Below are 18,697 nucleotides of genomic sequence, written 5' to 3'. Positions count from 1 at the left end.
TGATTTCTCGGGGATATCTGATGCTCTCCTTCGTTGAGCTTCAGCAATGTGACATGCACTTTTCACCGATAATTCTCCATTTTTCGCTGCTCCCCAATATCGTTCATCCTGCGGCTGGCGGAAGCTGATTCTGATTCTGCGAATCTCAGCTGCTTCATCCGGTGTAAAGTGCAGGTTCAGCATTCCATCATCCCACTGTTTTGTTATGGGATTAATGATTTCCTGAACCATCATCGGCTTTGGACTAGCTAGACTAATAAGTGGGCGTTTAGGATTAGTTGTCGGTAGCCAGAAGTCGTTCCAGATGTGCACCGATGCCCCATTACCTATACGCCACATCAACCCTTCACGGATAATCTCTTTGGCTTTAACGTCACCTCTCCAAAAATAGCTCGGATTCGGTCGTATTCCCTCATCCAGGATGTCAGAGCCAGTAAGGTATTTAGCTTGAAGAACCCGTGAGCATAAGGATTCAGGGCGTGTCATGATCCGCCAACATTGTTTAGCAATCAGTGCTAAATTAAAGGAATGAAGCCACTTGAAACCTAATCCGCCTCTCTCCTTCGTATGGCAGACAGCTTCCCATGTCAGCCAGTGCATAGCCATCTTTCCTTCCTTTCCACCCCACCAAAACTTGCTGATCAGCTGTTGAATTTCAGTGCATAAGGTTTCGGGGAGGAGGAAACATGACATAATATACTGCGGTATGGCCTGGACAACTGCTTTGATAAGCACCTCCCTTCCCCCAATAGACAGAAACATATTTTTAAACCCTTCAACTCAACTTTAGCTGTTTTAAGGACCAAGCTCTTATCAGTTATCTTTTCATATTAAATTTTTGATTATATTATGAACTTTTCTATCGAGTTTTAACGACAAATGCCGTTAAGAGCTTCAGCCTGCTCACGTGGACATTTTTACTTCCATATAAACATAAAAAATAATAAGTTTCTTGACTAGGAAAGAAAGAGTAAAAAGTAAAAAAATAAAAAAATCAATTTTCAGTAAGTTTTTCTAAGTTAGAAATCGAGTTTGGAAGAACCTAGTGGAAATGGACTTTGGTGTTGGGAAAGAGAATCAATTCGGCGATTCTGATGCTGGAAATCATAAAATTAGAGAGGAGAAAATCAAATTTGCAAGAATCTACTGGAAATTAATTTAATTTCCAGTATTTCTTTTTAGTTTTAAATTTTTATCTCTCTTAATCAAGAAATTCTTATTTTTATTTGTCCATGTGAACATGCGGAACACCCTAACGATGTATACATGGCACATTCAACGGAAAAGTTAAATAAATGTCTTATCTATAACACAATCAATGACCAATGGCAAAGGTCTTATCAATAACAGAATCAATGATCAATGACTCAATGTGGACAAATAAGTGATAAGAGATTTGATCTTAAAACAGTAAAACACTAGAAGTTCGAGAACTTAATTATACTTTTTGCCTTAATATAACTTCTTCTTATTATTATTATTTTTAGAAGAGAAAGATCATTGAAAAAATCTCCTTGTAACTAAATGATAATAATAATATATATTATCTCCCAGAAATTACTTTTATTATTTTATATCACTAGCCGAAAACCCGTGCGATGCATGAGATGTGAAACTTTTATATAATTTAAATAAATAAATTGACATATTTTTTTTGATTGGAAGCGGGGGACTGAGACCCGAATTCTGAACATCCCGGCTATGCTGGCACCCCCAGAACCCAAGAACAGGGACCCGAATGAATTAATAAATAAAAAATGAAAGAATACAAAAAGGTTCCGCCAAGGGCGTTAAGAAAACCGAAAATTGTCTCTACCTATCAGATCGGCTAAGACTAGGCTGTTACAAAAGGAAGGATGTAACGCCCACAAAATAATTAACTATACGTCCGCAAAATCATTCACATAGACTTTAATTATATTGATATATTACAATATTTTACTAATTTTCCTAGAATTAAAATTCTATGGAAAAACAATAGTAACATGGTTTTAAAAGAAATAATTTAATTTTAATGGTTAAGGTAAATGTTTTGTTTTTTCCATTTTGTATTGTTTTTACGTATGGTTTTATATCTATTATTAAAACCTTATTATAATTAAAAAGAAATAGGTTTGAGATTTTGTTTTCAACCCAATAACTAATGGAGCTGGCAACGATTTTCCTTTCAAAAATTATATATATATAATAGATGAAATTTGTTATTGGGGATTAAAAAAACCTAGCAAAGAAAGAAAAGCTCTATTCTTTATTTTGGGAGCCGCCAATCATGAGCAACTTTACCAATAATTTCCAGGATACGATGAGCAAGCGAGTGATAAATTCGGGATCGTTATTAGTTTTCGTTTGAGATGGAGGTAAGTGGTTAATTAAATATATAGTATGTATGCTTGTATGTTTGGGTGTTATATTTGATTTGGTGTAATAATTGCTTACTAATTTGATTTATATGTTTGACATGTATACTTGATATTTATAATGACTACGGTGACGTGAATGAATTGAATTTGATATGATGGTTGTGGGGACATGAATGGTTTTTAGACCGAGACTTATTGATGATAGAATATAAATCGATTATGATACGGTTGATAAACTTTGGATAATATGAACGAGTGGAAAATTATAAGAATAAGAGCTTATCTAGGGTAGTATATTCAATGGTTGCGACTGAATTGAGAAAAAGGAATATTGTGATCACGTGAAATATAAACACCGGGTATTTGTTACGACAGGGTGTTAAGGTACCGGGTATTTGTTACGACAGGGTACCTAAAGATAAGAGACGGGATACCGGGTATTTGTTACGACAGGGTATCCCAGGATATGATTTTATTGGCCAAGCAACCATTGAATATTACTAGACTAGAGTAAGCAGGGCCCTTTGAATAAACTAATAATATATTTTTTTTTACTATTGGATGTTTTGCTTGATAACTAATAATTATTAAGTGCATGTAAACTGAATTGTATGCGCGTGTGGTTGTGCTATGTATTTAATTGGCTATCATACTGGGCTCTCTAAGCTCACCCCACTCTCTACCAGTTTTCTTTTCAGGTTAAAGGTATTAATTGACTAGCAGTACAGTTTAACATACTGACAATCCTGACAGCTCTACTGCTAACTCTTATATACAATTACAAGGAACTATATATACAATTAACTATTTACGTAGAATATTCAAGAAAATTTAATTAAGCAGCTAGAATATCCAAGCAAATTTAATTAAGCAGCTAACTCTTATGATCTACCACCATATATCCTAATTTCCTAAAATAAGTTAAATGCTCACTTATAAATTCTATACAAGCGTATGCAATTATATAAATCAAATTTAAAATTATTAATTTTAACATAAATCATTAAAATATACTATATGCCAAAATAAATACATTAAAGTGTATATATATTTCCCAAGATTAAATTAAATTTTCGGTCAACACTCCAGAGCCTAACTTATTTAATATATTTTCAATAATATATACATACTGAGTCAAATTTATGACAACTAAATGACACTAACATATTACCAAAAGAATATAACATTTACATTTGCAATGTTTTTGTTTTAAATTTATGAAAAATACACTTATCCCAAAACAAAGAATAATTACATAAAAAAAAAATCAAAATCTCCGGAACAATGGATATTACGGCCAAATCGTTTGTCGAATTTAAATGCAGCATAACCATCGTGAATAATTAATTCACATAAAACATTTGATTTGAATTAATAGTCAGATAATTACATATTAACCATCCATCACCTCTCAATCTCAATTATCGTTAGTATCAACAAATACTCACGACAATCATTCATTTCTTATCACAAGCCTAACATATCAATCAATCAAACACGTCAGTTACAAGTTTAGCCATTAGATACACAAAGTATATAAACACCATAACTATGCATATAATTATCCACTTATCTATATTCCAACTCATAGGTTAACCAATAAATGATCCATCACTGATCACACACTTATCATTATATCCTTGTTCTTTACTAAATCTTTGTGAAGCATCTCAAAATCTATATTGGTTGTAAGACTAGATGAGCGGCTAAAAAGAATAATAATAATGTTTATAGGGTTTTTTAATAACTATTAATTTCATTTTTTTTAATTATATATATATAAAGAGCAAATTACTGATGATGATAAATATAAATCTAAGTGTATCTTCTTTCTTTCCTAGTTGTAGATAATAACTAATAATTTTATTTATTTAATATTATTATCCTAACTAATTTATTTCTAGAATAAAAAAAATTACGATGTTACAAATCTTTCTCCTTAAAACAAATTTAGTCCTCGAAATTTACAAACTAGGTATATACATTACGATAACAAAAATGATATTAAAATAAATAAATATTCACATTAGACTCTCAACCAATATCTATCTTTTTTTTAGGGTGATATGATCCATGTAGTGTGACACAAATGCTAATGTAATTAGCAATTCACATATTTTATCCTTAAAAATGTACCCAAAATATAACAAAGAAGAAGAAGAAAACAAAATTGTTAAAAAGAGAAGAAAAAAATAATAATAATTATAAGCTATATTGAATTTATGACGAAACAAACTATTCTTGTCACAAAACAGAACTAACTCAAAAGAAAATTTTGTTTAATAAACTTATCAATTGCTATCGTGCTTTCCAGAAAAAAATATACGACTTCTACCCTGAAATTCACAAGAAAATATAATTGTATTTGTTTGAATGATATATTAGAGGAGAATGGAGTAATAATGAACAACAATGTATATTCTAATATATTAATTATAATTAACCTAACTGCCTTCATAAAATAAACCTAGATTAACTAGGTTTAGGAGGTGGAGTCCCAGTGTAACTAGGTGATAATGAGGAGTTCGAATAAGGACAAAAGTCCTTAATGGTTTTTCTTTTATGTCTAACAATAATATGCACAATTTTTTTTTTCAATATATAGATTCTATGCCATGTATTTGACGTCACATTTCATCCCTTAGAACGTAGACCCGCTCTGATACCATAATGTAACACCCCTTTTTAAAAACCGTCAATTTCTAGACCAATAGTAAATTTCATTTAATATACTAATAAAACTCAAAAGTGCAGTTCCACTACCTTTATAATTGCACTCTAATATGTTCAAATAAATAAAACCAAACGTTTAAAATTGACCCAAAAGTGTAGACAAGTTATACTATTAATAATATAAATCTAATAATAACGACTTTACATACTGGCCGATCCATACGAACGTTGCTAGTCTTTTATTCCTGAAAAGTGGTGGTGGCAATGGGTGAGCTACCGACTCAATAAGATAGGTAATTAAATGCACAGTTCAACCACACGCGCATACAATTCAGTTTACCCTGTAACGACCCGGTCCGGAGTGGGTGGCGCCGGGGTAGAAGGCCTGAGCAAGGAGCGGCCTAAGGGATGGCGATGGGGACAGGAATGAACCGAATCCCACATCGGAAATGGAGAGGGAGTGATTGGGGCTTATTAGTAAGATGAGAATCCAATACATGAAGACACGTTTTAAAGCCGTGAGGCCCAAAGTGTTGGATTTGGGCCAGAGCGGACAATATCTACATGGTATTGGACCAGGGTGTTACAATTGGTATCAGAGCCGACTCTCCACATACGATGTGTGGTTCGGGGACGAACCAGACGGAAGCTGGTGGGCCTGTAACGACCCGGTCCGGAGTGGGTGGCGCCGGGGTAGAAGGCCTGAGCAAGGAGCGGCCTAAGGGATGGCGATGGGGACAGGAATGAACCGAATCCCACATCGGAAATGGAGAGGGAGTGATTGGGGCTTATTAGTAAGATGAGAATCCAATACATGAAGACGCGTTTTAAAGCCGTGAGGCCCAAAGTGTTGGATTTGGGCCAGAGCGGACAATATCTACATGGTATTGGACCAGGGTGTTATAAAGGATATTCATCCCACCACGTATTTGAGTGACCAAGTCTAGCGTGATTGGCCAATGCATCAGCGACGCGATTACCCTCCCTCAGCGTATGAGCAACCACAAACCTCATTCCGGATATAACCTGTTGACAGTGAATCCAATCCTCTTGAAAAATCCATGGAACCGCCTGCGGATTCCTGAACAAGGAGACAACGTAGGTGGAGTCGCTTTCCAACCAGAAATTACGCCAACCTTGAGTCCCTGCTAAACGGACCACTGATATTGCAGCTCGAAGTTCCGCCAAGTGAACCAGTAGATCTGCCGCAGCAGCAGCAAAACAGCCCAGAACTTGACCAAACTCATTCCTGAGAACTCCGCCGCAGCCTGTAGAAGAGCCCGAAACCGAGGCATCACAGTTAGCCTTTATCCAACCCATCGGTGGAGGCGTCCATCGAACAACGATTACTCTCGGAGCGCACGAGCAGCGAGGCGTGATATTTAAATTATGCAGAATAGCCAATTCCGTAGTAGAGTTCCAAATGATACCAAGACGGAAATGATCAGACCTGCGTATGTTGTCCCATAGCAGTTTTAAGGCATGATGAATGCTAGGCGTAATGTCGTTAAATATACATTCATTGCGTAGATACCAGATCACCCACGACAAGTGAATGACTGCACTAATCCAGAGTACCTTAATCTGCGAACTGAACCTTTGCTTCGCTGCCCACTTAATTAAATCCTTGTATCTCCCTTCGATGTGTAAGCGTCTCCCGAATAGCGATGAGATGCTTTGCCAGAGTGCCTTGGAAAATTTGCACTCGATCAGGTTATGCTGTAATGTTTCAAATTGTTCCTCACAAAAATAACATCTGGAGACCACTGGTAAGCCCCGCTTCTATAACATGTCATGAGTTGGCAAATAACCCCAGAACGCTCTCCAAGCGCAAAACGAATGTGCAGGTGGAACGAATTTATTCCATAAGAACCGGAACCCCAGATCCGGAGGCGTTTCTTCACCCAACCACCTATAGAAGAGCTTGGAGGTGAAGATCCCTTTATCCGCCGGCTTCCATATGCACTGGTCAACCGAGCCAATCCGTCCAACCCGTTCAATCGCAGCCACAGTTTCCTCCGGCAAATGATCCAGATTCTCCCAGTGATCCCCTATCAAAAACTCATCAACCCATTGCGTCAGCCCTCGTTGCAGAGACAGCGGGATGTCTAGCCTGCTTGCAATCGTGGGGTTGATCCATTCCGACGTCCAGAAGTTGAGGTTAGAGGCAGCCCCTATAAACCACGTACTATGATCCCGTAGTAACATGTAAACTGGCTTAATCGAGTGCCATATAGTCGACATTGCCACCTGGGCTTTCAGAATTCCACCCGGAGAGAGGAACCGTGACCGAATCAGCCTCAGCCAAGGAGAGTTCTCCGCTACCAAACCCCAAGCCAGCTTTCCTAGCAAAGCAGTGTTAAACCTTGCTAATTCCTTAATACCAAGGCCACCAGAATGCAACGGTTTATGACAGATATACCATGGCACCGTAACGAGCTTCCGCGAGAGTATACTACCACTCCAGATAAAATTCCGCATCTGCGCAGAGAGCCTTTTCAAGAGACCTTGTGGCCATTTGTAAACCGAGAAGGAATGAGTAAGTGATCCTGTAATCACGGAGTTAACCAGGGTAAGCCATCCAGCCATAGAGAGGAAAGAACCCATCCAATTAGCAAATTTAGCGGATATCTGATCGCACAGAGCCTCGAGGTGCCATCGCTTCGGTGCCCCTCGGAACAAAGGAACCCCAAGATATCTGAAGGGAAGAGAGCCGATCCTGATACCAGTTACCGCAGCCAGCCACAGACGTCGCTGCGCAGTTACGTATTCACCGAAGTACGATTCCGATTTCTGCCAGTTGATAAGTTGACCTGATAGCAATCCATACTTTGTGAATATTCCGCCAAGGGCGTTTGCGTTAGCAATCGTGGCTCTACAGAAAATGATAACATCATCTGCGTAAAGTAAATGTGAAGGAAAAGGAAGGTCCCTGGTATATTGCATCGGCGATAGCAAACCATCCGACACTGAGCTTGAGATAAGCCGGCTTAAATAATCCTCCGTAATCCCAAAGAGGATGGGGGAAAGTGGATCACCCTGACGCACTCCCCGGGAGCAGGCAAAGTAGCCCCTTGGGCCCTGTGAGGTCATAATAGATATTCTTGCAGATGATAACAAGTTTAGAATATAATCCCTGAACTTCAGTGAGAAACCAAACGAGTCTAATACCTCAAGCAGGAAATTCCAATCTAATGTGTCAAAAGCCTTCTTAATGTCGACCTTAAATGCCATATTTCCTCCAAAACAACGCTTATTAATACAGTTCACCCCTTCTGAAGCGACCGCAATGCACTGTTGAACTTTGCGCCTCTGCAGAAAGCCAAATTGATTATCCGATACAATCCGGCTGGCCACCGGAGCAAGCCTGTCAGCAATAATTTTTGTGATCAACTTGTAACAGAAATTACTCATCACTATAGGTCGAAACTGATCGAGCCAAATAGCGCCTTCCATCTTCGGAATTAGAGCCATCAAACTAGAACTTAATCCCGCGTCAATCAACCCGTTATCAAAGAACCAGCAGACCAAGTTACACACGTCAAAGCCAACAATATCCCAGCATGACTGAAAAAATTGACCTGTGAAGCCATCCGGACCCGGAGCGCTAGAGCCATCCATTGCCATAACTGCAGCTTTGATTTCAGAAGTATTCGGCCGTCTAAGAAGGGAGTCATTATCTCCATCAGTGACCAACCGAGGGATCAATCTGTGAATGTCAGTCAGGTCGGAGGGGCCCATCAGATTTTTAAAGAGATCTTCATAGTATTCAATAACCTTATTTAATACAGTATCAGGATCATTTACCAGTTCGTCGTTTACTTCCAGCACCGATATGCCTTTAGAAGCGCGACGCCGCGCCGCCGTTTGGTGGAAGAAGGCACTGTTACGGTCCCCCACCTCCAACCATCTAATATGGCTACGCTCTTTGAGATAAACTTCCTTCCGGAGCATATGCTCCTCTAAATTGGACTGAGCAATTCTTTCCCTTTCAAGGTTCCCTGGGCTAGAGTCAATTGATAACTCAGTCTGAATTCCCTGCAATTCTCTCTCACAATCTTCAATGTTTTTATCAAGATGTCCAAACCCCGTTTTATTCCAGGAGCGGATGATAGGCCTGAGACCCCTGAGCTTGTGACAAATGAGTTGCATAGGAGCTAGTCTAGGGTGCTGGCTGAGCCAATAATCTCTGACCAACTGACTGAACTCTGGATGATGCGTCCACATTTTCTGAAAGCGAAACCGCTTAAATGACGGGGGCTCTGTCACATAGGAAAAGAGAATTTGATGATGGTCTGAGTGGAGCTTGTTCAAGACCGTGCTATGGCATTCCCAAGTGTTATTTAACTGTTCCGAGATCACAGCCCTGTCAAGTCTGCTGTTTACCCTGGCTGAACCCCTTCTCCCATTGCACCATGTGTAACGTGGCCCAGCGGCTAAAACATCAATCCAGCTATCAGCCTCAAGGAAGCCTCTAAAGTCACGGCAAGGACCCATGGCAAGTGGACGGCCTGTCTTCTCATGTACGCCAGTTATTGCATTGAAGTCACCTATGATTAACCATTGTCCCTGATTCTGTCTGTACAGCTGTGAGATTTCACCAAACATATCCCTCCGACGATTCGCCCAAATACTACCATAGACGAAACAGCAGTACTGATTTGAGGTGGAATTAGAACAATGCAATAAAATAAACTGCTCATGCGTGGTAATAACCGAAGCTGCTGAGCTTAAACTATTCGACTTAAATAGCCATAAAGTCTCCCTATCCCGCTGATTAGATGCGAGGTAGGACATACTGATACTGTTCCAAAAAGAAGCATTTACAACATCTCTGCTGACCATAGGCTCAGCTAAACATAAAAGATCCGGCTTGTGCTTTGTACACAAATTATACAGGAACCACTGGGTCTCCGAGTTATGGATCCTGCAGCAATTCCAGAACAAAACTTTCATTTAAAACGTACCGGGGGCTTGCTGACCCGTTTATTACGGGTTGCTGTTTTTGACGATCCTGAGTCTGTTGGAAATTAGGCTAAGGTATACCAGCGAAAATATAAAAAATTTAACCTATTTCCATAAACCACAAGATCCGTTAACCGTTATTTCATATAAAGAGGGATAAGAAGAATTACCTCTTGATGATCAATCTACCGTTGTTAATGAAGTGCCCACAACTTCAAAAGAGATAGAAACTGTCTATCAATCTGCCCCTATCCGAAACAGACCTTCCAGACCTCCGAACGATAATCCCTTCGGTGGAAACGTGGAAGAATATGTCTAGAAGCTCCTATCCAAAAATCGCGACGATCCGACGGTTCAATCTCCGGGAATCCGCGAAATCGTGAACTGACCTGATGTAGGAGTAGTAAAACGAATTTCTCCCTTTTGTTTGTTTTTCTTCTTCGAGTTCCCAAACACGAAATAAAACACGGGAAGATTAATTTAGTATCAACCGTTGAATAGCAACCAAAGTAGATTGCCTCTAACTAATCAACACAAGATCAAGGATAAAAGAAATAGATAAAAACAATTGATCAAACGAAGCCGTAGAGAAATCTCGTCCTCGAACTAGGGGTGTCGAATTTTCTCTCTCTTGGACTAGGTGAATTTCGAAAATCACAAGTGGGGTATGGCTTGCTTGGATTTTGAAAATCTCAAGGGAAGGGGTATTTATAATCTCTTGTATCTAATCCCTAGTTAGATAGAATTAGGTTACTGAACAGGAATTCCATTGGGAATAGAATTCCTAATTATTATCTCACTATATATCTAATATATTAAGGATAATAATAATAACCTTATTGGATAATAATAGGAGTATATTAATCTAATTAAAACTCCTAACTTAATTATCTCTTAATTAATTTAATTCATATTCCTAATCTAATTAGGATTAACAAAATCAAATTAATTATTCATGTATATCACTATATGAATTTCGACCCCCTTATGTCCATGGGCCTTATTGGGCTCAATTGGGCTTCTATCAATTAATTAACATCTATCTCTCTTTTAGGTTCCAAGTCTTATGTGTGATCCATTAGGTTCTTATTGATTCTAGCTGTATGCAACGTTATTAAATTAATTTTCAAAGAATTATATTTAATCTTTGCATAACGGAATGATGTACAGAGTATGTGATTAGCAAGTCCGTAATCATTCCCCCAGAGCTATAAGAAGACAGGTTGATTCTGTCGTTAACCTTTCCGTATTAGTTACAGTATAATTCGATCCTTTATCAACTACATCCTTGAACTGAATCTTATGACTATGGGTGATGTCAAGTCACATATAGCGAGACGTTCGTTTTACTTGTACAGGCCGAGTCAACTCAAAAAGATAGGTTAAGTGAAATCTGTGTTTCTTACTCTGAAGCTATCACCTTGCAAGGATTTAGAGTCGAGTCTTCCACAAGCGATCCATGGATGTATCTCCCATTTATCGGGAGTGATAAATGCTCAATCCAATATAACGACTCCGCAATTACTTCATGTGATACCCAACGTCTATTGTTCACACCCCAGAGTCATCTCTGTTAAGGATCGTGTTACACCAGAGTCAAAGCATCCCATTCCGTAATCCAGAATACCAATTAATATTCCTTTGAGTCTGAGGATTAGTTATACCTATTAATACCAATGAGATGAGCAGGTGACAAGGATGAATCTACCCATCCTGTTATCTCAAATCGGATCCCCAATCCTAATGAACAACATTTCATCGGATCTATGTAACTGTCCAGATATCTATATATATGAAGCTTGTGAGATCAGCTTTCTGTCGGACAGAAGACATTGTTACATACAAGTCTCAACAGTGATATGTCAATCCCAAACATATCACTTGACTTGGGGTGGTTTTAAGTTTATCAGTTTACTATAAAGTTTTGTCTCACTTCATGCTTGTATGAACACTTTATAATCACTTTAAATAAACTTACGGATTTCCTTTTATTAGGCTTTATTTAGTGCTTAAAAGGGATTGCCTTTATATAGTTATAAAACATATATCTCATTAAACAAATGATACAAAGAACAATTCATTTACATTAAGTTTGTATCCTAGAACAATTGTCTATAGGACACTAAACCCCAACATACTCCCACTTGGACTAAAGCCAATTGTTTCTAAAACTTATCCCAGTAGAAGTTAAATGACGATCATGTATTCTCTGGGTTAAAGGCTTTGTCAACGGATCTGCAACGTTGTCCTCTGTATGTACTCTTTCTATTCTCACATCTCCTCTAGCCACAATCTCTCTAATGATGTGGTATCGCTTAAGGTAATGCTTGGATGCATTATAAGACCGTGGTTCCTTTGCTTGCGCAATGGCTCCATTGTTATCACAGTATAGTGTAATGGGATTGACAATGTCAAGCACCACACCTAGTTCTGTAATGAACTTTCTAATCCAAACCGCTTCCTTTGCTGCTTCCGCAGCTGCGATATACTCTGACTCGGTCATAGAGAAAGCTACGCTTCCCTGCTTGGAACTCTTCCAACTGACCGCGCCCCCATTCAAGATAAACTTGTATCCTAATTGGGATTTATAATCATTCTCATCTGTGAGATGACTTGCGTCTGAAAATCCTTCTATTTTCAGATCACCTTCTCCGTACACTAGGAACATATCTTTAGTTCTTCTTAAGTACTTAAGAATGTTCTTGACGGAAATCCAATGCCCGTCTCCCGGATTCCCTTGGTAACGACTCATTACAGATAACGCGAACGCTACGTCAGGTCTAGTGCATAGCATAGCATACATAATCGGACCGATTGCGCTGGCGTACGTGACTACAGCCATGCGTCGTTTATCATCATCGGTTTTAGGACATTGATGATTATTTAACTTTACTCCATGTAACATGGGTAAGTTACCTCGTTTTGATTCAAGCATGCTAAACCGATTTAGCACCTTTTCAATGTATGTAGCCTGTGAAAGACCAAGCAGTCTTCTCGATCTATCTCTATAGATCTTTATACCAAGTATATAAGCTGCTTCACCAAGGACTTTCATTGAGAAGTTACCAGATAACCATACTTTCACTGACTGTAAGAGAGCAACGTCATTTCCCATTAATAATATATCGTCCACATATAGTATGAGAAATGTTATAGAGCTCCCACTTACTTTCTTGTAAATGCAAGCTTCTTCGCAATTTTGTTCAAAACCAAATTATTTTATGGTTTCGTCAAAATGCTTATTCCAGCTTCTAGATGCTTGCTTGAGTCCATAAATGGATCTCTGAAGTTTGCAAACTTTATTTGCATCCTTCGATATGAAACCTTCAGGCTGCATCATATATACATCCTCAAGGAGGTTTCCGTTTAGGAAAGCTGTTTTCACATCCATTTGCCAAATCTCATAATCGTAGTGAGCGGCAATTGCAAGCATGATTCTGATTGATTTGGACATAGCCACAGGAGAGAAAGTTTCGTCATAATCAATTCCTTGCTTCTGACGATATCCTTTCGCTACTAACCTAGCTTTGTAGGTGCTAACCTTTCCATTCATGTCTGTCTTCTTTTTGAAGATCCACCTGCACCCAATGGGTATTATCCCTTCGGGTGGATCAACCAAAGTCCACACTTGGTTAGTATATATGGAATCCATTTCAGAATCCATGGCCTCAAGCCATGCTTTAGAATCTGGACTAGTAAAAGCCTCTTCGTAGTTTTCGGGTTCGTCGTCTAACACGGGAACCTCATTATCATCTCCCACTAGAAAACCATATCTAACTGGGAGTTCACGAACTCTTTGTGATCTATGAATAGGTGGCACTGGAGTCTCATCTAATGGGACTCTTTCGGGTACCTCAACCGCCTCTGTTGTTTCAGTCGGTGTTTCTTCTTCTTGAACTTCGTCAAGTTCAATCATGCTTCCCTTTTGTGTTTCTTCGAGAAACTCTTTCTCTAAGAAGGTTGCATGCTTGGATATGATTACTTTCTGATCATCTGGATGATAGAAGTAATATCCCATAGTTTCCTTAGGGTATCCAATGAAGAAACATTTATCAGATTTCGAATCTAGTTTGTCGGACGCAATGCATTTGACAAAGGCTGAACAACCCCATATTCTCATAAATGAAAACATGGGTTTCCTACCAACGAACAATTCATATGGTGTGGAACTAGTGGATTTAGTTGGTACTCGATTTAGGGTGAAGAGGGCAGTTTCTAAGGCATAGCCCCAGAACGTCTTTGGAAGTAAGGCCATGCTCATCATGGCTCGTACCATATCTAATAGGGTACGGTTTCTCCTCTCGGACACACCATTGTGTTGTGGTGTATAGGGAGGTGTCCATTGTGAGCATATCCCATATTCAGTTAGATAATTCAGAAAATCATCTGAAAGATATTCGCCACCTCGATCAGATCGAAGCGTCTTTATTTTCTTTCCTAATTGATTTTCTACTTCATTCTTGAAGCATTTGAATTTCTCAAAAGCTTCTGACTTGTGCTTCATCAAGTAGATGTAACCATATCGGGTATGGTCATCTATGAAGCTTATGAAGAATCTGAATCCTCCTCTTGCTTGGACTGACATAGGTCCATATACATCTGAATGAATGAGTCCTAGAGTGTCTGATACACGCTCACCTTTATTGCTAAAGGGTGTCTTTGTCATTTTACCTTTTAAACATGATTCGCATGTTTCTAATGATTCGGGATCGATTGGATCTATAAGCCCATCTGAATGTAGCTTTAGCATGCGTCTCTTGTTTATGTGGCCTAAATGACAATGCCACAAGTAAGTTGAATTATCTAGCTTATGTCTTTTGGTATCAATTGCAAAAGCAGGAATTTTGTTATCTAACACATAAATCCCATTTTGTGAAATTCCTGAAAAATAAAAGATCGAATCTTTATAAAAATTGCAACTCTTGTCTTTTATTGAAATATGAAAACCGTCGTCAACAAGACGGCTAATAGAAATAATGTTGCGAGACATTTGAGGAACGTATAAACAATTCCTTAATTCTATTACAAGCCCGGAGGGCAAATTTAAAACATAATCTCCAATTGCGAGGGCGGCAACTCTTGCTCCATTTCCTACTCGCAAGCTTATGCTTTCTTTCTTTAGTTCCCTAGTCTGATTTAGCTCCTGCATATTTGTACAAATATGAGATCCACATCCGATATCTAATACCCAAGATTCAGATAGTGAAACTGTATTTATTTCAATATAAAACATATCAGATGTTGAAGCACCGCCATTTCCCTTCTTGAGGGAGGCTAGGTACTCCTTGCAGTTCCTCTTCCAATGCCCGTCTTTACCACAGAACTGGCACTCTCCTTTGGGCTTCTTCACTTCCTTTCCCTTAGCTTTGTAGGGCACGACTTTCTTACCTTTCTTGGGATAATTAGGATTGGGATAGCTCCCTTTCCTTTTCTTTGATCCCTCAATGACAAGAGCCGGTATGGCTTTGTCTTTCTTCATATTGGGCTCAACTGACTTGAGCATATTTGCAAGCTCTTCAAGAGAGATTTGCAAGTCATTCATCTGATAGTTCATAATGAACTGTGAATAACTTTCTGGGAGGGATTGAAGAATTAAGTCTATACTTAATTCGTTATCCATCGCAAATCCAATACTAGAAAGTTTGGTAATGTAGCCAATCATCTTGACACAATGTGTCATGACAGATGTGCCCTCTTGCATCCTACTACGATATAGCAACTTGGATATCTCGTAGCGTTCGCATCTGGTTTGTTTCCCAAACAATTCCTTTAGGTGCATGATGATGGAATAGACATCCATTTCCTCATGTTGCCTTTGTAATTCCGGTATCATCGATGCAAGTATGATGCATCCGGCATGATCATCATCAGCCTTATGCTTCTGGTAAACATCAATTTCCTCAATAGGAGCATCATCGGCAGGGAGAGGGGGTATCGATGTATCAAGTACATACCCTATTTTATCGAACTTCAAAACAATTTTGAGGTTACGAAACCAGTCGGTGAAGTTTGAACCATTCAATTTGTTATCGGTAAGAATGTTTTGCAGATTGGTTTTAGTCATGATTATAAGAGTGGGTTTAATTAAACCTGAGAGTGAGAAAGAGTAAACGTATGTCATTCATTTGCTTAAAGTATATCAATCTAAAATTATAGGCCTTTTAGTTTATTTTAGATTGCTCCCACTATTTTGCCAAATTAATAGCCCTCCATATTAATTCGAAGAATTTCACAAATCCTTTAGTGAGCTAGGATCCTAGCTCTTGAGATTTCACCTTGAGTTTACTCAACAAGCTAGTCTCATTCATTAGGTAGATTCATGTAATCAATCACATCTTTAATGTGATTCATAGGTTATTGGGTTACTAACCACATTAGTAACTAATATGCTATTCATATTAATCCCAACCGTCTTGCCCATTAGTTTATGACAACATGAGTTTACTCATCCAATTATCATAATCTAATTTAAGTATTACCCCATATTCATGAAAAATGATTTTCGATAATTCAGGTGTTACCGAAAGGACCCCGAGCTTGAGTTTACTCAACAACCCAAAGGCCCTCAGCACTGCCGGCTGAATTATAAGATTAGGAAGGGGCAACCGATTTTTAATAACTTGTTTATTTACTTAACTTTTTAATGAGGGATTTTATTTTAGGTCTCATAATCTAACTTAGTCTTGATTTGCTTTAGCATACATCAGACACATACATTCACATACATTGGCGTTATGGACATATCATCTAAATTATTCCGTTGAGCCAGAGACGGAATAAAAGGGCAAACCTAAGGAAATACTAACTATTACATATTTCTCTTTAGGTCCTCCATCTTCTCCATGACGCCTTGAAATTACATATTAATTTCTATACTACTAAAGAAAACTTCAATTGAATTGAAGGGAATCAGATGAGAGGAGAAATTACAATAGATAGTAGAAAGACAGGACTCGCAGGTCCTATTTCAAAAATACCAAAAGACTAAAGAGGGTCCAAATATGTCCATAACTCCAAACATGCATAGACTCAATTAAATAAATTTAATTGGTTGATTACATAACTATCTTATGTAATATTTATGTTAATCACATTAACATATCAAATTAACTTTCATCCAATTTTACTTCTAATAGTTTCGTATCTTTTATATTAATCTTTAGATTAATATAACTATACAAAACTTTAATTATGCATGTCCCAATTATTTTGATTTTAATTCATTTAACATTTTGATTTACAAATTGGTAAAACAAACTTTTAAACAAATTTTCATTCGATAATCAAAACAAAAAACTATCAATTTCTGAAACATATATATTTAAATATAAAAACGATTTTAAATATATATATATCAGTTCTAAAACGGTTTTAAAACGATTTTCAGAAAATAGGAAAAACTACTATAGATTTCCGTTTTATCTTTAGAATTAATAAAACTGATTTTATCAATCTAACTATAAAACTAATAGATTTCGTTATAATGATTATCAACCAAAATAATTAGGAACATACATATAATCTCTTTTAATTAACAATTAATTAAAACTTATTTATCTTTAGAATCAATTAATCAAAACAAGTTGTTAATTAATCCTAACTATAAATATTTATTCAATCCTATTGAAAAACTTCTAAATTTTCATATATGAAATAACGGATTTAACGATGGCTCTGATACCACTGTTGGAAATTAGGCTAAGGTATAGCAGCGGAAATATAAAATTTTTAACCTATTTCCATAAACCACAAGATCCGTTAACCGTTATTTCATATAAAGAGGGATAAGAAGAATTACCTCTTGATGATCAATCTACCGTTGTTAATGAAGTGCCCACAACTTCAAAAGAAATAGAAACTGTCTACCAATCTGCCCCTATCCGAGACAGACCTTCCAGACCTCCGAACGACAATCCCTTCGGTGGAAACGTGGAAGAATATGTCTAGAAGCTTCTGTCCAAAAATCGCGACGATCTGACGGTTCAATCTCCGGAAATCCGCGAAATCGTGAACTGACCTGATGTAGGAGTAGTAAAACGAATTTCTCCCTTTTGTTTGTTTTTCTTCTTCGAGTTCCCAAACACGAAATAAAACACGGGAAGATTAATTTAGTATCAACCGTTGAATATCAACCAAAGTAGATTGCCTCTAACTAATCAACACAAGATCAAGGATAAAAGAAATAGATAAAAACAATTGATCAAACGAAGCCGTAGAGAAATCTCGTCCTCGAACTAGGGGTGTCGAATTTTCTCTCTCTTGGACTAGGTGAATTTCGAAAATCACAAGTGGGGTATGGCTTGCTTGGATTTTGAAAATCTCAAGGGAAGGGGTATTTATAATCTCTTGTATCTAATCCCTAGTTAGATAGAATTAGGTTACTGAACAAGAATTCCATTCGGAATAGAATTCCTAATTATTATCTCACTATATATCTAATATATTAAGGATAATAATAATAACCTTATTGGATAATAATAGGAGTATATTAATCTAATTAAAACTCCTAACTTAATTATCTCTTAATTAATTTAATTCATATTCCTAATCTAATTAGGATTAACAAAATCAAATTAATTATTCATGTATATCACTACATGAATTTCGACCCCCTTATGTCCATGGGCCTTATTGGGCTCAATTGGGCTTCTATCAATTAATTAACATCTATCTCTCTTTTAGGTTCCAAGTCTTATGTG

This window comes from Euphorbia lathyris, chromosome 9 (genome assembly GCF_963576675.1).
Source record: "Euphorbia lathyris chromosome 9, ddEupLath1.1, whole genome shotgun sequence".
Lineage (NCBI taxonomy): Eukaryota > Viridiplantae > Streptophyta > Magnoliopsida > Malpighiales > Euphorbiaceae > Euphorbia > Euphorbia lathyris.
The sequence above is the reverse complement of the archived record's forward strand: the minus strand, read 5'-3'. Positions refer to the sequence as shown.